Genomic DNA, 23,792 nt, shown 5'->3' with positions numbered 1-23,792 from the left:
AGGGCGTGTTATGGCCCCAAAATTATTTTCATTTTTCCTAAATGGGGTCGTCAATTATTTTTCCTCTCATCCGAAAGACGCTGCTCCCTCTCTTGCAGGTACAAAGGTACCGATACTAATGTTTGCGGATGACACACTTGTCATCTTGAAAACTCAAATTGGGCTGCAGAGAGCGCTGATGCATTTTGAGGACTTCTGTAAGGACAACAACCTCATGATAAACGTGAACAAAATAAAATTCATGGTTCTTCACAAACACATAGCAGTAAAAAGGTCGGGTCATTCTAAACAAGGAGCAACTTGAACAAACTGATGTACTCAACTATTTAGGGATCACCCTAGGTAACAAATTAAACTGGAAACCCCATATTGAAATCATGGCTCTCAAACATCATCGGTTGGCAGGAGCATTATCGAAAGAACATAAGTCCTCGCAAACCAAGCCGATAGGCCCAGCATTAAAGATTTACAACACCAAAGTCAGTGCCTCCACACTATATGATGCTGAACTCTGGGGCTTCGACAATCTTACACCGCTAGTCTTAGCCCAGAATAAATTTGTGAGAGGCCTAACAGGTCTCTCGCAAAATACCCCACTAAAGCCCCTTTATTATGACTTGGGATGTAACCGTCTGGACGAGGTAGCAAGGTTTCGACCAATAGCATTCTGGCGTAGGCTTTGGTCCACCCCAGAGCTATCACATTACGCCAAAGCGTTAAAGGATGTCAGAGATGCCGACACCTCCTGTAAGGTATTCTGGCTCCAAAAGGTAAAGAGAACACTGGCCAATATGGGTCTGAGCCAATTATGGGAAGACCCAGCTGGCCATTGGTTCCCCTCAAAAAAAGATTTTAAGGAAGCTTATTGGTCTTTGGTCAAAACAAATAGATTATGCACCATCGAGAACACCTCACTGACTGATACCTTTATGGAGCACAAGACAAGTCCCACGTACAAAACTTTCTGGGATGTTATAACTAAACCCTGCAACAGGAGACTTTTTTTTCCAATTCCGGGTTGGCATGCTTCCGGTTAAAGCCTTTACTTATAAATGGCACAACATCACAGATAGCAAATGCCATATATGTATAGAGCAGGAGGAGACAGTTCCACACATACTTTTTGCATGTCCCGCCTATAAGGCTCTTTGGGACAAATGGCTAAAACCTCTACGTATTGATTTGATTACAAGGTCTTGTGCTACAGCGTTAAGAATATTGCAGACTAACACCAATGAACCCTATGTAATAGCTATCGCTACATTTTTAAATTGGATGTGGCGAGTTCGGCCAAATCCCTAAAGCAGTTGACGGCAATGTTAAGTAGTAACACCCAGTAAGATGAATTTGCCACTGCCTCCACAGATCAGCTTTTACCGGGGGGTTTTCCATAGCCCATTACATAGTTGCAATTATGAATAGACTAGTCGTAGCAATGGTCAGTTCTAGTGTCATAGCCTTGGTTAGGAATTTATGTATTTGATAGTTATGTCACTTAGATTCATATATATCTCTTTTCCTTTGCTCCAATGGCTGACGTATTATTATTTTCCCTTACTATTGAGGCTTCTCACATAAAATCAAGCAATATGTAAACTTAATTGCATTTTATGTAGACAAAGTACAAAATGGTTTTATAAGCAGCTTTCCAATTGATAATTTTTATAAATTTTATGAACTTGCACTGTAATTACCTTTTATATTATCGTTCAACGATAGTTTATCTTTTTAAAAGTGGTTCCTATCCTATTGTTTTTAATAATAATATTGTAATTTTTTTTAATGTATTTTATGATCAGTGCAATCGAAATAAAGATGAACTGAACTGACAACTCCGTCCCCAGCACTTGCAAATTGCACATAAGGGGTTTAGTGGATTCATCCTTGTCTTCCCTGTTTTCTCCATGCACCATTAGCACCACGTTTTTCACTGCGACATTATTTTCATCAATTTCAAGTTCTCTCAAAAATGTGCGGCTGGATACCTGTGCAACACGAAGTTTGGGTTGTCTTTTCATATCCCTGCACATCTTTGAAAAGTGACCTTTTCTATTGCAATTGTTGCACTATTTGCTAAGTGCAGGACAATTTCTTGAAGATGCAAAATAGTTGGGATCACCAGATCTAAAGCAGTAGGTCTTGCTGGCTTTGAGCTCATGTTATGACTCTCATTTTTCTCATATTTTCCTGCAACTGCACAAACCTCATTCTCTTTTTTACTGAGTTGAGTTTCATTTACTTCTTACCCAGTTCTTAGACTATTCTATGACTTTGGCTGAAGCCACCACTTCATCCATGGTAGGATCTCCCATGATCTACAAACTTTCGTGGGTACATTTATTGTTATTGTTAACCATGAGTTAATCGCGTATCATTTCATTGGTTGTGTTTCCAAAATTACGTGTTAGATAAACTTGTCAGTGCAGTTAGAAATTCATCAATAGATTATCCTCCTTTCTGTCTCCTCGTATACAAGTGATATTTCTCAAGTGTGGTACTAATAGTGGACTTAAAGTGAGCATCTAGTCTCAAAAGTGCTTCATCAGATTCATTTAATGCCTCATCTTCATCTTCATTCTCATTCTCAACTTTAGGCAAGGACCTGAACACTTCTTGTCCTTTGGACCCTAAAAAATGTAAAAGGATACTTTTTTCCTCATAGCTGGCATTCTTATTACCATCAATTGCCATTAAATATATTAAAAACTCCTCCTTCCATCGTTTCCACGGTATAGGTGGTAAAGGCTTTATTAGTAAAAACCTTTAACTGCATGCTCATACTTCCCTTGTTTGTTTCTAATAACAGGAATAAATAGAGTCACGAGGAAGCAAGATGGCGGCCGCTTAGGAGGCCGACACCAGCGCTAGAGTGCCTCGCTGGGTCTCTTGGTGAAATGAAACCCCTGTAAAGACAGCGGAATTTAATAGAACCACCCAATCAGTTAGATATCTTTTTCCCTATGCTGAAATCACGGCTCCCCTGCAATAGAGACTGGGCGGCTTGGGCCAGAGTTGCATTGTGGATATTTAGACGCACTCCCTCCCCATCCATCTTCGGCTGACCCAGGACCACCTCGCCTTCAGGAGACAACTCAAGACCTGGCTGTTCGAGCAATAGCAGACCCATTCCCCCAAGCGCCTTGAGACCCTGCCGGGTGAGTAGCGCGCTATACAAGTGTTATGATCGATTGATTGATTGATTGATTGCGGTTATATACTTGAGCCAGATGGTGCAGAAATCAAGAAGCGCTGTGAAAATGGCCGCAAAAGCAGTGAATCCCGCCGCATCCAAAGTCGCAAATCGTAAACTGCGAGGAGAAACGCCAGCAGATCTTGAAACGCCGGAGCAGTCATCGGGACGCCTGCAGCAGAACCTCGCGCCCGACCTGCCGGCAGTGAGGAGAGGAAAAGGCGGAGCAAAGGTGGGAAAAAATTGCCCGGCAGACCCGTCGGTGGCTGAGCTACTGCTTCGAACGAAGTAGCCACAGACTGGAGTAGGAGCAGCGAACGTAAGAAGGGCGGTGAGAAGGGCAGGCAGAACAAAGAGGTGAGTCGGGAAAAGACTTAGGACATCCTTGATGCAAGGACTGAAGGGGACAGTCTCACAAATGAAGGGCAGGGGGTAGAGGGCGAGGCTCCCCTCCCCCTCTGGGACGCTATTGTTGAAGGAGAGGGTAATGTACTGATGCCCGGTAATGTGAAGCATCCCGTAGCTGAAGCGGCGGCAGCAGCAGTGGTTTGTATATCATCGGCACCCACAGAGCCACGCGTGAATGTAGTGGAGCAGGACGCGGTGGGTATAAATAAAGCTGAAGGCCATATTGTCAACTCAGAAATACAGCATACTGATGAAAATGAAACTCAGTCTTTTGTTTTAGAACCGGAGAGAAATAATGTATTGATAGTTATGGATTGGTCAGCAGGGGATAAGAGCAGGGCTAAACTGGATAAGGAGCCCAGTGATTGTTTCTTCTCCGTCTCAGAGGGGGCAGTGGTCAGATGACGCTCTGAGTACATCATCAGGGGCCAGTAATTTAGATTCACATCCAGAGGTGAGCGACTCTATCCTCCATATAACAGCGAAAAAAAATCTAACTTTCACCCTGCTACTCAAGGTCGGGGGAGAAAAGACTTTAAATGGGACTATTCATCGGCAACTCCATTATCGGCCCCCCCCTCGGAAACTGGTGTGATCTCCCCAACGCTGGAGGTAATTCATCAAGCTATCCTCTCCCACAGGGAAGAATCATGCCAAGATAGCAGGAAAGCGCAGGCTGCAATGAGGAAGATGCAAGGAGCTGTCAGGAAGCTTTCCAAGGCATGCGTAAATATAGGAGAGAGGGTGTCGAATCTTGAGGAGACGATTGTTAATACGGAAGCAGAAGCAGCAAATGCAGTGACCCAGGTGGAGGCTCAAAGGTTCCAGATCAATGACATCCAGTGGAAGCTGGAGGAATTTGAAAATAGACAAAGGAGGAACAACCTCAGCGTGCTGGGGGTTCCGGAGGGGCTGGAAGGGTCCGACATCAGGGTATATATAATTGCTCTTTTTAAGGCCGCATTCCCCGAGCTGTCAGAGTGGAATTGGGCAGCAGAAGTTCAAAGAGCTCATCGCACCCCATTTACGCTACGAGCACCAGCAAGAGAAGAAGATAAGCCACGGGCAATCTTAGTGTTTTTTAGCAATTTCCTTTTGCGACAAGCAATTTCAGACAAGGCAAGTCCAGAAGCCAAGAGATCAAATGGGGGGGGGGGGGTCTCATTTTTTGTGCAGCCCGATTTTTGCCATTCAACCGTAGAAAGACGCTGGAGACAGAGACAGCTTATAAAACCGTTTCAGGAGAAAAATATTCAGATCTATCTTATCAACCCAGCGCAACTTAAGGTGATCCATGAGGGGCAGACTCGATATTTTTCTTCGGAGATAAAAGCAAGAGAATATCTGGACGCTTTGGACAAATAAAGTTAAAAAGGGGGTAAGGGATGCAGGGGGGTGTTTGGAGAAAGTATATTGTTGTATCAAGAGTGGTTCATAACCTATGAGTTAATAGGATGAAGGGGGTAATGTAAGTTATTTTGGTTTTATTTAGGACCCGGGCGGCTAGCGCTGTACATATCGCATGCACAGACCACGGTCTGAGCGCTTCAATGGGGTGGTGGGAAAGCAAGTTGGAAGGGAGGGAGCAGAGGGGGAGGGTTGACTTGTGGAGGGTGTGGTGGGGGATGGGGTAGGTGGGGGTGCACGGCGTGGGGAAGAAAATAAATACCTGGCAGTATTTTGTATTGTTGTCTAAGATGTTCTATACAAACCAGATAAAAGGTTTGAGTGATGAAGGTTCTGGCAATCTCTTAGAGAAAGAATATGGGGAAGCTTAGGATATGTACAGTTAACATCGGGGGTTTAAATGATTGGAGAAAAAGGCAACGGCTGGGGCAATTCGTAAGATCAAATTGGGTAGACTTGTTGTGTCTACAAGAGACACATGTACCGTGGGCAAAAAGGCATCTATTAAATATTCGAGGATTTGATCTGTTGCCTCCTAGACATCTACCATCAGAGGGGTGGCAATATTGGCTAAGTCAACCCTGGGGGGGCAAAACGCCAAACGACAGATGCTTATGGGAGGTGGGCGCTGGTGGAACTTGGCGCAGGAATTACTCTTTGCACGATTTACGGGTCTAATCAGGACGATCCTGATTTATTTGACCAGCTGGAGATAGAACTGACGAATTGGCCGAGACCCTTGATAGTCTGCGGAGATTTTAATATCTCTGCTGATTTTGTTAATAATGCTAGGTACGTAGGCCGCAAACCAAAGGTCTATCGAGCATTGAATTCATTAATCAAGTCACATGGGCTGGTAGATGTTTGGGGGAATAAGGAACCTAATAAGCCAGGGTTCACATATTTTTCCTGCCCCTGTAAGAAGTATACTAAGCTGGATTATTTTTAGGCCTGGGCAAAATTTCCGTTCCGTTCGCGGAATTTGCGATAATTTGGCATTTCCGCGTTCCGCGGAGAGCGCGGAAATGTCAAAATTTCCGCATTCCGCAGCTTTGCGATAATCTGGTTCCTGCTCGCGCTGTAAAATAATACATTCTCGCGCGCGCGCGATCGCCTTACCTGAATCCCCGCGTTCGCCGACAAGTTTTCCCGATCCGGTCGCGTTCTCCATGAGATATTGTATTGTTTTAGCCATTTGCGCTATCTTGCGACAGTTCGCGTTCGCAGTGACGTCATGCGTCGCGCGATCACGTCTTTCTTCTCGCGATCATGCACCGTGAGACAACTGAAAACAAGATGGCCGCGCCCGCGAGCAACCGCAGGGGTAAGTTAGCGACCCGCAACCATGCAAAAAATATCGCGAGCGGGCGGGAAAAAAACTTCCGCATCTTCGCGATATTTCCGCTTGTTTGCGGAGATTTTTAACATTTTCGCGATAATTTGCGAAAGTCGCTTTCGCAAATTCCGCCCACCCCAATAATTTTTTGATTTCTGTGACAGAAATTGTGAAAGCTACGATTGAGAAATTACCGAAAGTAATATCAGATCCATTAATCTTACAGTTTGATTTAGATGCCATAAATAAAAGTCACTCAAGATGGACCTTCGAGAGGAGGTTATTAGCTAATCCTAAATGTATAGAATACATAAGGAGGTGGACCAAAGACTACTATGATATGAATCGGTATAGTGCATCCCGAAATATCGTCTGGGATATATTTAAAGCAGCCCTCAGAGGGGAAACTATTAGTTTTTCCGCTAGGCTAAAAAAAGAGGCTCGGGATGAAAATGAGAGATTATTGGCTCAGTTAGTTGCTGCAGAGGAACAACATATAATAGATATTGGCCAGCAGAAAGAGGTCACTGAGATCCAGCAGAAGATTTTGGCTATTAAATCAGAAAAACATAAAGGGATAGCTCAGAAATCAGCAGAGGAATATCAGACACATAGAGGCAAGCTATATGAGACAGGAGAACAGGCGGGTAAACTCTTAGCACTCCATATTAGGCAGGAAAATACGAAGAACGTAATAATGAATATACGAGAGGGGGACAAGAATTATACAGAGCCAGATGATATACTTAGGGTTTTTAAAGACTTCTATCAAAAGTTATATAAAATGAGATTGGAACAGTTCCTGATAGTTTGGAGTCTGATGATACCGGCCTTCAGCTGGATAGTCAGACTAGAGTAGTACTTGATAAAGATGTTTCAATAGAGGAAGTTCTGGAGGCACTGCAAGATCTATCAGCAGGGAAGGCGGCTGGGCCTGATAGTATCCCGCTTGAAGTTAATAAATGTATTGAGAGCGAGATTGCCCCCATATTGTGAGACTTATTTAATGGCATAATGGTATCTAGCGAAATCCCAGAATCCTGGAAGAAAACGAACATTGTAGTGTTCCACAAAAAAGGGAAACCTAAAGAGAATCCTGCATCTTACCGTCCAATATCCCTCATCAATACGAACACTCAGATCTACACGAAGGTTCTGGCGAAAAGGTTGGGAGGGGTCGTGGGCGGGTTGGTCTCCCTGTGGCAGCATGGGTTTATACCAGGCCGAGGGACAACGGACCATATTAGGCGGGTCATCACGCTTTTTGACATGCAGGCTGCCACGGGGGGACGGATGGCCATGATCCTTCTCGCGTGACGTGGAAGTATTTATGAGGGATATTGGCGCGTATGGGCTTTGGCCTCAAAATAATGAGAGCTATTAAGGCCATGTATTCGGAGCCAAAGGCTAGAATCCAATTAATGGGAGGGAGCTTGGAAATAATTTTTATCTCTAGGGCGACGCGGCAGGACTGTCCCTGTTCACCAATTCTTTTCGCCTTCTATATCGATCCATTGATTCAGAGATTATTAAGACATCAAGACATTCAGCCAATAGTATGTAATGGGTTTGGATGACCTGGCCTTAATCACCCCGGAGCCAGTCAGGGCTATGAGAGCTATTACAGATATCTCGAGGGAATTTGGCCGGCGTTCTGGTTATCTGTTGAATGAAAGTAAGACACATATAGTCTGCACCAATAATATTATAATGAATGATGTAAGATGTATAGAAACGGCAGTCTATCTTGGGGTCAGGATAAGTTCCACAACGGATAGAATTATAAAGGAACATTTTGTCCCGGTGGTAATATCAATTGCAGCGGATTTAGAAAGAATAGATGCTCTCCATCTGTCTATAATAGGGAGAGCCAATGTGTTGAGAATGACTATGCTCCCCAAAGCATTATATCTTTTTCGTGCTATTCCGTTCATGGTTAACGAGGATGTAATGAAATTGATAGAGGCAACATTTATGAATTTTGTATGGCAGTATGGGAAAATCAGTCGTGCCATGAAATATATGTCTCTGCCGCAGGAAAAGGGTGGATTGGCGATTCCTAATATCAGATTTTATCATTGGGCTTGCCTAGTAAGCCAGATGGCAATTCTATTTGATTCTACTAGAAGCCCGACTGATATCTCCGCTGGTAGCCAGACTCTGCCTTCCATTTTTGAATTGATGTTGGGCAGATAAGCCTTAAGGCTTCTGCTGCGGAAAACTGATAGGCGGTATTACAAAAAGATGCGCTACAAGATAATCGATAGTGCTTGGGAGGTATGGAAGATGATACAAAGAACACTGGGAGTCCCAAGAATAAACAATTTTACTCCCCTGTGGAACTCAAGCATATTCCCTCAACTTAGTTATGATAGGCTGGGGAGACTTTGGGAGCAGCAAGGAGTTAGAAGAATAGGAGATATATTTGAAGGGGACCAATTGATGGGCTTAAATACCATCCAGCAGAAATTCGGCATCCATGCAAATCAAGGCTTCAAATTTTTACAAATTTATAATACTCTAATGGGCATTAGGCCAAGGATTTCCCCGGGTGGTAGAATCAATATGATTGAGTATCTAGTAGGTGGTGGAACTAAAATTAGACAGATGTACTGTTCTTTATTATCGAGTCTACAAGATGATCTCGAAAAAGTGGAGACCTCTTGGATGACCAAATTAAACAATCCGGATGTCGATCTGTATAAAGCACTGGAATTTGCAGGGAAATTGTTTCGCTCTACAAATCTAAGAGCCCAGCACGATAAAACCCTCTTCAACCTGTATTTTACACCAGCTAAATTATTTGACTGGGGAAAGAGGGAGTATGATAAGTGTCCAAGGTGTCTGGAGGGGCCTGCTAATCTGGTAGACATATTCCGTCAGTGTGAGAAACTAGGTATAATTCGTGGAGAGATTGAGAAGTTTTGGGAGGGGCTGCTAGGTATCAAGATCAACCTATCCCCTACCCTAATGGTGATAGGAATTGAGAGTAATCTGGGTCTCAGGAAGGAGGAAGAAGCCTTGGTATTTATATGTGTGGCAGTCTTCCGGATATTAGTAGCGGCGTGCTGGAAGGATACTGTTGCACCTACCTTTCAGATGTGGCTGGCTAGACTTCTGGGGATCCATAATATTGAATCCTCCTTATATGTCCGGAGAGGTCGGAAGATGAGGGAGTTGGGCTTGAATATATGGGCGCCGCTCAAGGGGTGGAGGGACTCACGTTCATGAATGGGGGTGAGGGTCGAAGATTATATTTGGATGTGTCTGGAGTAAGCCCCTTTTAGGCAACAAGTGGCCATTTTTTTTTTTTCTTCTTTCTCTTGGTTTCTTATTCTGATTTTTATTCATGTTAATTGACTGCTTCTTAATTAATTAATGGCTGAACCGCATAACGTATTCATCTTGATGGTTTTGTACATTTTATAAATCTGTGAATACTGTGTTTGAACAGATTGAAGTATGAAATGTTTTTATTGTTGCTGTACCAGGTATTTAATAACATTTTTATAAAAAATAAAAAAAGGAATAAATAGTCACTACACTAGATGAAGGTTTGTAGTGCACACTTAGTCAAAGAGACGGTGGTATAACACAAAAGGGCATTTATTGCTCCAAAAACCCCATGTTACACATTTTGGCCATCCAGTGGCATTGCTCTCACACAGAGTGACAAGGAAGAGCGACTTACATGTACACACTGCAAACATAGACATAGGACTAGAACACCAAGTGACATGGTAATTGCAGTGGCCATCTTGTACCTGTTTTAGGCACATACAAAACAACTCGAGTACTACTGCAATGTCAAACATAAACTACAAAAACTTTGTAGAGACAACCCCACAGTGAGCATAGTTGATACCTAGCCCACTAGGATACAACAATCCTTAAAAACATAAGCAGAACATTGCTATTTGTGTATTTGAACGCAAAATGCAATGAAAAAGGAGGAGTCTGCTGCAAGGAAAAAACTGGCAGTGCAGAGCCCTGGTAGGAGGCGACTGAGGGTGGAAAGTAATGGTAGCGACTTAGTGTCTGTGAACCACCTCAAGGTCAGGACATGTGCCAGAGGGCATGACTCAGTCGTGTACTCACACTAGTGGTGTAAGTGTATCAGTGGTTTGCAGTCAAAATCAGGACAAGCATATGTACTTCGTGTTGCTCTAAAAAGAAAAAATCAGTGCTCATAAACAATGATCCAAAGAACCCAACATAACATAACAGTGTCCCATGTTCAAAGGATAAAGAAAATATTTAAACCAAATGGGGAGGTCCTTATCTGGTCAGTGCAGAACTTCAAGTGGATGTTTTCCCAAAGAAAAGGGTAGGGAGCCCGGAAAAAATCACCAGACCAATTCGAGGGTCCCTTCCTTTCCTCCTGTAAGAAACAGACAAAATGACAGGTAAGTACTGGTTATGATAACCAGAATATGACATAATGTTGCACAAGATCTAAGTAATTATTTCTAGAATATGTTAGACCATTCAACCAAAATGGAAAGGTACATCTTGGAGAAGTGTGGCTCAATGGTTAGAGCGGCAGACCCTGATGCAGAGGTCTGGCCCGGGACCAGGGTTCAATTCCCCGCCTCGGCGGGTCTTGGGCTCAAAATATTCCACGGACCTGACAATTCTCGCCTCGGTGCCTATTCCAATCATGGAGTCCCACTCTGCAACTCTGGGCAATAGCTTGCTTAATCTCCACAACGGCCCCCACAACGCTAAGGATGCCTGGCCTCCACCTTGGGGGTGCCCAGGAGTGGACACCTCACAGGGAAAGCCAGGATGGGTTCCACAGTGGTATTCGTACAAGCGCCTTGAGACCCTTGTGGGTGAGTAGTGCGCTATACAAGTATCAATTCACATTTTGTTTTTTTTACATCTTGTAGTGCGCCCTACAAACTTTCTCTAGTGTGAAATTTAGTTACTGGCCAGCTCTGCTGGTCAGCGCACCACCTTCCACGGGTCTCCGTTTCCCGGCAGTTTGTCTTAAATATATATATATATTATTAGATAGATAGATAGATAGATAGATAGATAGATAGATAGATAGATAGATAGATAGATAGATAGATAGATAGATAGATAGATAGATAGATAGATAGATAGATAGATAGATAGATAGATAGATAGATAGATAGATAGATAGACGGATAGATGTGTGTGTGTGTGTGTGTGTGTGTGTGTGTGTGTGTGTGTGTATGTATATTTCCTATTATTTTCCTTATAATGCACTGGATCGCTCAATTTCCCAAGGAAATGTTTAAACTGTCTGTAGACATCACTTAAGATGGCCGCTGATATAGCTAGAATGCATAAACTAATAGGAATACACTTGGATGTCAAAATGCCAGCCAAAACCAAAACGAGGCTTGAAGCGCTGGGTGACTTGCTCCTCTCTTGAGAAGGATTTCCCCTTGCTCCTTCTATAAGGCACGCTCACAGAGAAGAGCTTCCTCTCAGGGGTTCCGCCCACCAGCCGTAGCAGGGAAACACCCACTGCGCTGGACACCTACTGCTCACGCTCGTTCATTTCAGACAATCCTATAGCAGAACAGACTTGAATGAAGATATCACACGGTCTTGTATGTTGCAGGAGTATCTTTATTTAACCTCTGATCTCCACGACTCGTATAGTAATCATATCAACTGTAACATTCAATTGTCTATCATAGAACCCCTATGACATGAATATTCCGAGCACGAGCTCAGTAACCAATTGGTGCACAGGATTGGACAAAGGGAAGGAGAAAGAGAGGAAAGGTACACAGAAACGGGAAAGGAGGAGCAAAGAGGCTAGAATGTGATATGTACATATGTATTAAAACATGACCGTAATCCGTAGTTAGCAACTACCGGAATAGCTCAAGAAGCAGCCTCAATGTGGCCCCCCCGAAATGGGCAAAGTGGTCCGCTGCAAACAATCTCTGTGGTGCGTCCTAGCCTGTGGGCAGGCTCGAGCATGGTATATCGGGGGAGGGCTCTGAGGTGCCAATTTTCATCTACATCAGAACTACCAATATAGAAGATGTGCAATATACAATGATAAACAACACATGAATATTATGAAGGCTTAGCACAACAGGTTTGAATATTCTGAAGAGCAGCCATCCATACTGAGCTATTAAAGTAAAACGAAACAAAATTACAATTAGCTTTCAGAACTGATGGAATCAGTCATTAACAAAAGATATTATGCAGTTGCAGTAAAATAACTGGCAATGTTATGCAGTGACAGTGAAATAATAGCTGATACTGGCAAATATTGCTCAGTGCAAAGTACATTTCACCAAATAGCATCTATTCGAGATAATCAAGGTGCTGATCTCACTTGTTTTGAAATAGCTACAGTATTTAAATGCAATTGTGCAAATTCCATGCTTATTATTGTTCTGTAATGTTGAAAATGCTTGTAATGAAAAAAGATACAGTGCTTTAGTTTAATTTAACACATTGCTGCTAAACAGGCAACTAGGTCACATATAACTGTGGTGTTATATACATACATGTACTCTTTCTTATTCTCAAATATTGTATCATGCCACATTGTGGGCAGTGTTGCTTCTTCATGCTGCAATTTAGGCAATGAATTCAAGAGTCCAAGTGTACCAAGGTGGAAAGAGGCTGTTTGCTTTCCTTTGTATTTGTGCTGATCCTCTTTCACTTCTCTCATTTCAGGAAGAAGACCTCGTCCCTGAAAGCCATTTCAACTTCAGCATCAATGGAATGGGCTATTGCCTCCAGGTGAAGGATGGCACGGCGGTAAATGCCCCACTGCCCACACCACCTATAGTTCCGCTCAAAGCTTCTGAGTCAATCCGAAAGAAGTTTGTTGATCGAGCCAAATGGATTGACACAATTCCAGTACAGCATTCCCTTTGCCCTTCCTCATTTTCAACATATTTTACTAGAATATGTACAAAAGCATAAGGCACAAGGATATCGACAGGAATCATGCAACATGGCCTGCTGAGGAGGACCAACTAGCCAAAGTGTGCTTGTAAATACAGATTGAACTATCTTTCTGTAATTTTCGCCTTTTCTTCTTGTTGTTCTCCCAGTCAAGGTCAACTAAGAGAGAACTTGAAGAAGAACAACTATTGCACAAACAAACAAGCAGGGGAGTTGACACGTTTCAGAACTGCAATCTGATTCTCTGTGACGTGCATTGTTCTAAGTGTCTGCACTGATTAATCATATTAAATAGGGGCCAACTGTATTAATCACTGTCAATGAAATACTGCCTAATCATTTGTACAAGAAAACAACATTTTACTGCCATATGACCGTATTGGGAGTTTTTACCAGGTCACTCTTTTCATAATACTGGTGGCTATAGACAGTACAGCGTGTTAAGTGGACCAAACTTCAGTTTTTTCAGAAAATGTTGCCTTTCTATTTGAAACAAGTCTGCACAGCAACAGTACATTCCAGTAACGTCAGTAGGTAGCAATTTACAAAGGAGTACCTTTGTGGGATTGAACATGAGTTTTAATTCCAGGAAAAAAGAAAAAATATTTATACTTAAAAAATATATGTGTGGATGTGCATTTTCATACTTACTCGCTTTGTTAGAAATGTCATTTTTGTAAGATGACGTGTATTGTGTGGTTCATTTGATAGCCTACATCCTTAACGGCCATTGAAACTGCCAGAACAGCTGTCTTTTCTCTTATTTTCAGGGACGCTTGTTGATTTTCTGCTGTTCTTTCATACAGCTTGAGGTGCCAAACTGTAACTTTCCCAATGTGCACCTTTCCCGCAAACCATATATTGAGAGCGTGTTTCTTTAAAGACGCAGTTCTGGCCTTCGCATAGCTGCTGTCATCGTAGCTTCTGTCAATAGCTCTGTAGGTAGGGTAACAAAAACATGTTTACAAACCTCAGATTTATATCTCACTTGAAGCGGCTGCCATTTTGAATATCATGGAGTAACCAAAGAGCTTTAAAAATGTACTGTGATTTTTATAACCTATTATTGTACCTAATGGTGATAACGCTATGTGCTTTTGAATCCTTACTTCATGTTTAAGTGCAAGAAAAACTGTATTTTTGCTTACACACAAAAAGTAGACATGTAAGATATTTAAAGGAAAAAGGCACTACCTGTGATCGAGTGAACCCGTCTCTGTTTGGTTTCAATAAAGCTAAGTGTGCCTAATTACTGTGCCTAGGTGAGGTTTGCTTTTGAGTCGGGACTCAATCTTATCAGAATTTCTCATCTTCACTCTCTTCTAAGATTACCATTGTAGATAGAGACTACTAACGAGTATTTAAACACTCAAATTAAACTCAACACATTATAAAGAATTAATAATCAAAACTACACCTGTTAAGAAGCTACATTTGAGTATATATATATATATATATATATATATATATATATATATATATATATATATTACCTACTGGCAGTCGCCAGTAGGTAGTTATAGTTAGGACCAAGTTTCCATAGGAAGAGCATGTTTTGTTTTGCTTATAACTTTGGCGTCGTTTGATGAATCTTCATGAATATTTTCCAACTAATTCGTTGTTCATATCAGCTCCTATGTTGAAAGTTTGGGGGTGATTCGTCAAGGGGGGGCCAGAAAAAAGGGGGGTCCAAAACGTGTTTTCTCCATGCAATTTCCATAGGAAACTTTAGACACGGCTACAGGTTGAACGGGTGAACGGAATTACCCCAAATTTGGCAGGGAGAAGGGTCTTGATCCAGAAAGCACACGGTTATTTGGTGCAAGTCCGTTCAGTAGTTTTGGAGAAATATCGAAATTTACAGATATCGATATTTGGGAGTTCTGCCATCTGATTGGCTGAGGCGTTACCAGCACGAGCTTGCTGCTTATTGGCTGCGAGCGGTTGCAACTAGGAAGTGTTGGCAGCCATTTTGTGATTCTGTTGAAGCGAGTAAGGGGAATAAAGGGCAAAAAGAATAGGAAAGAGGAGGGTAGGAGCACTGTAACCTCTGTGGGGTGTTTAGGGTGTGCTATACAGGGATGCAAAGCGAACTACTCATCCCTACCGGTCTGAAAGTGCTGGACTACCGAAATTAAGTGAGGTATTGGCTAGAGTCTGATGCTGCTAAGGTGAGCTGCTGCGGGACTCGGAGATTAAAGCGTGAGCCCAAACTGTGTGTCATATGCTGTGAAGTCGTGTGCCCTCTCCGTTGCACCACACCTGTGGAAGTAGTGTCAGCATGTGTTTATACCTACTGGAACAAACTACTGACCTCTACTGTTCTGAAAGTGCTAGGGTACGGAAAATATGTGAGGTATTGTCTAGAGTCTCATGCTGCTAAGCTGAGCTGCTGCCGGACTCGGGAATGAAACAGTGAGTCCACACTGTGTGTCATATGCTGTGAAGTCATGTGCTCTGGCCGCTGTGCCACATCTGTGCAAGTAGTGTCAGCATGTAGTTATACCTACTCGGAGGAACTTTTGTTTCGAACATTGTAACTTGTGTATGGTGCTTAGGGGGTGTTATACAGGGAGTGAGAAGGTAAATTGGCGCATATCAAATCAATTCGGTATTTGTAAAGTGCAAACTACTCACTCGTACGGGTCTAATGGCGCGGCGGGCGTAAGCTGAGCTGCTGCCAGACTCGGGGATAAAGCCGCCTAACTACTGAGCCCTATGGGTCTGAAAGTGCGGGGTACGGAAATTAAGTGAGGTATTGCCTAGAGTGTCATGTTGCTAAATTGAGCTGCTGCTGGACTCGGGGATGAAACCGTGAGCCCAAACTGTGTGTCCTATGCTGTGAAGTCATGTGCTCTGGGCGCTCTGCCACACCTGTCCAAGTAGTGTCAGCAATATTTTATACGTAGTAGGGGGAAGTTTTGTTTGGAACATGGTAACTTGTATATGGTGCTCGTAAGTGATCCGCAGCACTGCCAAAGGCAGTGCACCCAGGACATGCAGCAGACGTGCAAGGTATAGGTGGACGTGAATAGAGTCGACCATATGTTCGGGTTGCCCTGCTATACGTCAGTGGCTCTGCTTATAGGTGCACTGGCTTGCCGTGTGCCAGTCTTGTAGATGAAATGGCACAGCTTGGTGCAATGAGTCGGGTCTGTGTGCAATGGGTGCAGGGCAGGGTTGTGGTGGGAGTACGTGGAAGGCCATTTCACGCACGCTAACTACGACAAAGGACTTTTGAGTGTGGGTGTCCACTCGTTCTCAAATCAGGCAATGCGTAGTGTGGGAGACTGATGCAAATATTATCATATCTATCAGGGGGGGCTGGCCACTTGTAAGTTCCTTCTTGGAGCAGCAGATGTGTTAGTGCAAGATAGCTCAGACAAAGAACCTTTCATCCTTACAGTAACTTCTCCAGCTGCATTCATACAGGATGTGTACAAAGGCCAGTCGTGGGTGTTGTGGGATGTATGCGACCCTGGTCATCATGAATGAGATGCCCAGCAGGTGGCACATGGGCGGGTTCACTGTGTGTTACGTTGCCAAACAGCTGCTCCTCCCTCCCACGAGCCCCCACACTTTTGTGCGCTGCGCTGTTGTATCCCGTGCACTCCTACGGCACACCTTTGTAATGGCTATTCGCGCATGTCCTGCGGCATTCCAATCACACTGTGACACTGCCATTTGGAGGTGGTGCATGCCACGTTACAACATTGTCTGCTGCGGCCCTTGTGTCGGCCACACCAGAACACAGAGACACACTTACTGCACTTCTTGCACACGGACATGTGTGAGACACCCCGTTCCCTTTGCCGCTTGTGCACTCAGGAGGATGCGTGCGTAGCTACATCTCCAGGCTCACTGCCAACGCTGAGGTGACATGGTAACATCCGCTGAAGACAGCACACTGATGTTGCAGGGCCCGTGCCTATCATGCTAACACAATGACCACATGGACATACTTGCTCAGATGCGGGTTCGGGGTGTTGGCGGTCCTGGGGTTGTTGCAATGAGTGTTATGGCCCTCATGGGTATCCGTGTATCATGCTCACTCACTCTATGGCACCTGTGGGTGTTCATGTGTGGCTCTTGGCTGTGTTCCCTTTCATACTGCAGGTAGTGGTCCTGCTTAACACAAGCAGATTTGACTCCCTCTGGATACAACTCCGTCCAAGTAAGTAAGATTCCTGCGGAAACGCCGCCCTTGCTGCAGTTCTTTCACCCATCTAAATTCCCTGTACTTCCCCCTCAGCACTACCGGGACTCTCGACTTAACACACGAGTCTCCACCTCTGCTCGGGCCTTCGTTACCCGATCAGGACCCCTCGGCCCATACAAGCCTAAGTCTTCGGACCGTAATCTGTGATCTATTAAGTACTCACGCAGTAAGTCCCCCTTGCCCTTCCCTTACTACGGGTTGCCACCTTACTTCAGGATCCACGCATGGCACGATAACCTTTAACTTGCACGCCTTGCTACGTATCAGACCCACCCTCTTAGGCACGATATGACCTATCCATACCGTTACTATACTCCTTATTTAATACAGCGTCTACAAGGATCACCTCTCTAGGCACCCTAACTGATGGCCTTCACTTTCACCAGCGCCGCATTGTAACGTACGCTCCTTCTTGAACAAGTCTACTTATTCCCGGGAGTCCTAGCATCACATTCATTGCTCCGGTCCTAGGCACGCTACTTTTTCAATTGCTTCAATCGTTAGGCACTAACGCTACCCCGCTACAATTGCGCCAGACTGTCATTTAATCGCTACGCCAGCAATAATTAATTCAGTATCCCAAGGACACAGAATCCAATTAATTCACAACTTTCCCTTATTTTAGATTCTACGTGCTCGCACTTCATAATGTCCTGATGATGATCTTGAATTACTAAGATCGAAACGCCGTCGACCACAATTTCAAAGTTCCCCTAAACTGTTTAATTTACTTGGGTTCTTTTGATCTGTTTTTCAATGCGATGTAAAGTTCTCACTGTCACTAAACACCTCACTTCACGCACTATCACTTATTTATGTGTGAGCACTTTATATTCTCTATCTGCAAAAATTAAAGAAACGGAAGCTACTCCATTTTATGAAGATAAATAAAATGTGATGCCTTCCTTTAATACTCTGTGTCCTTGCATACATTTCTGAACTGAATCCACTTTGGCTTCAGCATATCAATGACTCCAATTGAATTAACTTCAAACTAAATACTTGTAGCCTTGCTACCTGAGGATCTTTTTGACCTCACCCAGACCACTGTTTTGTTAAACTAACACCAGCAGAAAGCAGGTGTAAAATCTCTGGTGCTTATCGCCGGAATTTGTTTTATATCACAGTTTTTGCCTTTCGTTGTGAAAGTTGTGATGTGGTTTTTTCATGTAAAGAAAAATAAATGAACTGGGCAGTGTATCCCGTCAAGATCCAGCATCTGACCCACTATTCCCAATCAATATAAATACAATGAGATTTCTGCATTGATTTTGTGTGTACACTGTAAATGCACGCACTACCACAGTACAATTCAATACAGGATTTTAGTATTTAGAATAAATCGCAAAGGTGCACCTCGTGTGTTTTTGCACGGGAACGCCTACTCTGCATCTCATTATCAGCACTTTAATGCAACTACAGTTGAGATAAATCTAACACACTATTCAGAAGCTGCAGACATCACCAGTATTCCCGCGATAACTGCCCCAAAATTTAACACCATGGTGGGCACCATCAAATAACAGTAATAAGAATGAGAAAGAGTCACACAGCACTTAAGCAACAACCAAAACTTTATTGATTTTTTTTTTCTTCAAACTTTATTTTTTTCGTAAACGTATATATAAAGGATAAAGTAAATTTAACAAAATGAACACAAAACAACAAGGCGGAAGACTCCTGTCGGGACCATGAATGTCGATGACACAGCCTTTAAAATAAAGCACAAAATAAGGATGTGTGTAATGCGCATATCAAAGGAGCGAGACACAGAGAAGGGAAAAAAAGCCAGAGTGAAAAAGAGAGGGAAGGAAAGAAAGGAAGTGAGAAAGGGAGAAGTGAGATAGAGAAAGAGAAAGAAAGGAAGGAAGAGAGTGAGAGAGAGAGTGAATAGAGGGAAGTGAGAGAGAGAGATACTGCCGCCCCTGCGCATCCATGACCAAATAATTTCCTGCTGCCACCTGAGTGTCTACCAGTGGGCACTCCACATGCCCATCAAAGGTCCGCGGCCCGGCAGATCTCACAGATGTCGCTGAGTCCTGAGTCATGAATGGCGGAGACCACATCAGCTTTGGGTGCCGCTAACCCTGTGCAATGCAAGTCAGAGCCACGTGGTGGTAGGCCGCTGACGGCCATACAACTTAGGGTGCGACTAACCCTGTGTAACTCAAGTCCGCGCCACGTGGTGGTAGGCCCCTGACGGCCACATCAGCTTCGGGTGGCACTAACCCTGTGCAAGTCAAGTCCGCACCATGTGGTAGTAGGCCCCTTGACGGCCATACAGCTCAGGGTGCGACTAGCCCTCTGAGCAACTTTTCATGGACTCTTTATGATTGAGACCCCTGGAGCGTCCGCCATCCAGTGACCACCGGCAATAAAGGATGTGACGTTGTTGATGCATTATATTTGCGTGGTCACATGGCCTGTGATGCATGTGCTGAATGGGTGTGGTGTGTGTGCAAACCTGCCCTCAGGGAGTGGCTGTGACATGTTGACAACTAGAGCACTAACCTGCACACCAACAGTGAGCACGTCTGCATCAGGTAGCTATGTGGGGGTGTGAAAACGTGTTTTCTCAATGGATTTTCCATAGGAAACTTTAGACATGGCTACATGTCAAACTGCTGAACGGAATGACGCCAAGTTTGGTAGGGAGAAAGGTCATGGTCCAGAAAGCACGCTTTCTTGCATCGAGTGAAAATATAAAAGAAAGGTTCCAGGGGCAATTTAATATACCGGAGCTCTGTCTGTGTGAGATAACCCTTTCACGCTCCCTCTTCCCAACATCACCACTTCGCAGCTATAGCGTTAGAAGCCAGTCCGTCGGCTCGCAGCTCTCTACCTTTGCGAGCTAGTACGCTGCTGTGCCTGTACCTCTGCGAGCTACTATGCTGCTGTTCCTTTGGGAGCGGACGGCTCGTAGTACTGCGTCTGTAAGTCGACCGGACGGGCCGCAGCTGTCCCTCTGCGAGCGTGGGTGCGAACTGTTCATAAGTCACACTGCATAAGCATTGAAAAGGCATTTTGTGATTCAGTCCGTCAGCTGGCATCTGTCCGAGGCATTTGTGAAAACATACCGGAGTTCTTTCTGTGAGAGATACCCCTTTCACGCTGCCTCTCCTCACATCAGCAGGTAAGGCACCCTCTTCCCACATTACCAACAAAACCTCCAACAACCTTCTTGGGCCCAGAATTATCCCTGTGCGGTTGGACAAACAAGAATCTTTGCAATGTATAGATTTACATATAAAATATTTTATTTAAACAAAACAACAACAAATAAAACTGAAGGGAGTCTGGTGCTGTGGTCGCTGCCACGAAGTTGGGGTTACTGTCATTCAGGACTCGGGACACAGTTCCACATGTGGGATCAACTTGTATTGAACAGGGTTAGTGGCACCACGTGCCACGCCTTGTGTTGTACAGGGTTAGTGGCACCACGTGTCGCCGGCCTTGCATGTGGAAATATGCCTGACTGATCAAAGGGAGTCTGGTGCTATGGTCGCTGCCATGAAGTTGGGGTCACTGCCATTCAGGACTCAGGACACAGTTCCACATGTGGGATCGGCGTGTGTTAAACAGGGTTAGTGGCACCATGTGTCGCCGGCCTTGCATATGGAAATATGCCTAACTGATCAAAGGGAGTATGCTGCTGTTGTCACTGCCACGGACTTGGGGTCACTGCCATTCAGGACTCAGGACACAGTTTCACATGTGGGATCGGCTTGTGTTGAACAGGGTTAGTGGCACCATGTGTCGCCGGCCTTGCATATGGAAATATGCCTAACTGATCAAAGGGAGTCTGGTGCTGTGGTCGCTGCCATGGACTTGGGGTCACTCCCATTCAGGACTCAGGACACAGTTCCACATGTGGGATCGGCTTGTGTTGAACAGGGTTAGTGGCACCACGTGTTGCAACTTGTGTTGTACAAGGTTAGTGGCACCACGTGTCGCCGGCCTTGCATATGGAAATATGCCTAACTGATAAAAGGGAGTCTGTTGCTGTGGTCACTGCCACGGACTTGGGGTCACTGCCATTCAGGACTCAGGACACAGTTCCACATGTGGGATTGTTCAGCTTGTGTTGAAAAGGGTTAGTGGCACCACGTGTCGCTGGCCTTGCATATGGAAATATGCCTAACTAATCAAAGGGAGTATGCTGCTGTGGTCGCTGCCACAGACTTGGGGTCACTGCCATTCAGGACTCAGGACAGTTCCACATGTGGGATCTGCTTGTGTTGAACAGGGTTAGTGGCACCACGTGTCACGCCTTTTGTTGTACAGGGTTAGTGGCACCACGTGTCGCCGTCCTTGCATATGGAAATATGCCTAACTGATCAAAGGGAGTATGCTGCTGTGGTTACTGCCACGGACTTGGGGTCACTGCCATTAAGGACTCAGGACACAGTTCCACATGTGGGATCATTCGGCTTGTGTTGAACAGGGTTAGTGGCACCATGTGTTGCGGTTTGCGTTGAATTCTGCCTCAATAAATCCATGTGGCGATGACTTGTGGTGCAGTGAGTTAGTGGCACCTGAAGCACTCAGCGTGTGTGCACCTTGTGATGATGCGTGGTCCAGGAAGGCCTCACTGGTAGCAATGTCTGTACATGCTTTGAAAGAATCTTCATAGCAGTCAAAATCTCCAAGTAATTCCATTTCAGTCCTCCAAGGTTTGAAGAATTGCAGAAGAGCTAAATAGAAAAACTCTCTCTTATCTGGAGTATCACAACTTAATTTCCTGTGATTAATCATTTCATTTCAATGACTTTATTCGGGTAAGTTAATACCCATAAAAGTACAACATATTAATAGAAGACAAACACAATAAACAAACATTTATGATAATATCACTATGGCAATTAATGTGTTTCATAACAAGTTAAAAAGGAACTACATTGGTAAAAATAATTAGTTTTAAATAAAACAATATGCCAGCTAACAATAGTGCAAGGGTAAACCATCAGATGGGGGCTCAGAGGTCGGACATAGTATTACATGCTCTAATTGCAGTTCTTAAAAAAGTGCTAGTGCAAAAAATCAATTCCTCGTCTGCCAGAGAGACTAAGCAAGTGTAAGCGTTATCCAGACTGATTGGCCTTCTTTTTATTAAAAATGGGTTTAGTAACCACTTTGTGTATTTAATATAGTACTTACAAAAAAATAAAAAATGTAAAATTGATTGGCCACTCACCCCATCACAGGGGCATGGTACAAGGTCAAGATTGTGATGATAGCCAAGAGGGAAGCATAGTGCATATCTGATAATTCCTGCTCTTAGGCGAAATAGTAGATTCCTTTCTCAATGGCTCATGTGTAGGGTGAGATATAAGGGTAAAGAATGAAGGTCCTGTGCGATGGACATATATCTGGAAACAGAAGGTTTCTTAGATTCTAGGCCAGTCCTTTCTTCGTTATATACAGAGTACAGTGCATCTCTAAGCACCTTTTTTGGCACAGTGTCGGCTATAGTGGGTTTTAGAAAAATATTTCCTTTGTTGACACTGCACAGGCTTTGATATACTCCACTTAACCAGGGAATTTCCATCCCTTTGTCACACAAGAGACAGTCATTGATGATCTCTCTTGTGAGGGAGGCAGCCTGGTTCTTCCATATCGATAGCCAAAAGAGGGCAGGGCGGGCGCGGATAAAATCCGAACTAAAAATTAAGGTTGAGTTCTCTATGACAGATGTATTGTGGTGTGGAGATTGGGGTACCCAATAATTTCCTTCCTGTTCTGGGCCCGTGGCCAATTTCGACTCCTGGGACCCCATCCCCCTAGGGCATGGCCACAGATATACATTTTATTTTTTAAGGAGGCGACTGCGAGGCCCCCCTCCTGAGGCCTCTACTGGCCCTGGGGACCCTGACCCGCGGGGCCGACCTGCCGTGTTTTTATAAAATTATATATACAGGGGAGGGGGGCTGTGTGGTCCCCCTCTCGGGCCACTTCTGGCCCCGGGGACCCCATCCCTTGGGGCCTGGCCACTCCGTTGGGGACCGTGGGGGGAGCCCCAATGCCCCCACGGTCCCTGCCAACTCCCCGCCTCCTGTGGGAGCTGGCATTGCTTTTCCACACAGGGAGCTGCTGACCAGCAGCTCCCCGTGTGGAAAAGCAATCTGCTTTAGATTTTGGAAGCGAGAGCAGGATACTTGCTCTCGCCTCCAAAATCCAAAGCAGAGTTTGCAATGACAGGGCAGGAGCCGCACGGCTCCCGCCCTGTCATTGCAAACAGCAGTGTCCCGGGGGTGGGCTCCCTGGGACACTGCAGGAGCTGGCCCCCCTCACAGGTTTAATTTTTTTAATAAAACATG

General features: G+C 44.4%; 1 protein-coding gene across 3 annotated transcripts in view; it reads right to left on the bottom strand.

Moving 5' to 3' along the window:
• Positions 1 to 12,101: 12,101 nt before the first annotated feature.
• The window catches only part of AMER3 (APC membrane recruitment protein 3), a 298,671-nt gene continuing 286,980 nt past the window's right edge, over positions 12,102 to 23,792 (bottom strand). For all 3 annotated transcript variants that reach the window (XM_085634933.1, XM_085634935.1, XM_085634934.1), the window contains one exon: positions 12,102 to 14,192. The gene's annotated coding sequence lies outside the window, so the exon portion shown is untranslated. The remainder of the gene's footprint in view (positions 14,193 to 23,792) is intronic.

Source organism: Triturus cristatus, chromosome 11 (genome assembly GCF_964204655.1).
Source record: "Triturus cristatus chromosome 11, aTriCri1.1, whole genome shotgun sequence".
NCBI lineage: Eukaryota > Metazoa > Chordata > Amphibia > Caudata > Salamandridae > Triturus > Triturus cristatus.
This window is presented reverse-complemented; position numbering and strand designations above follow the sequence as displayed.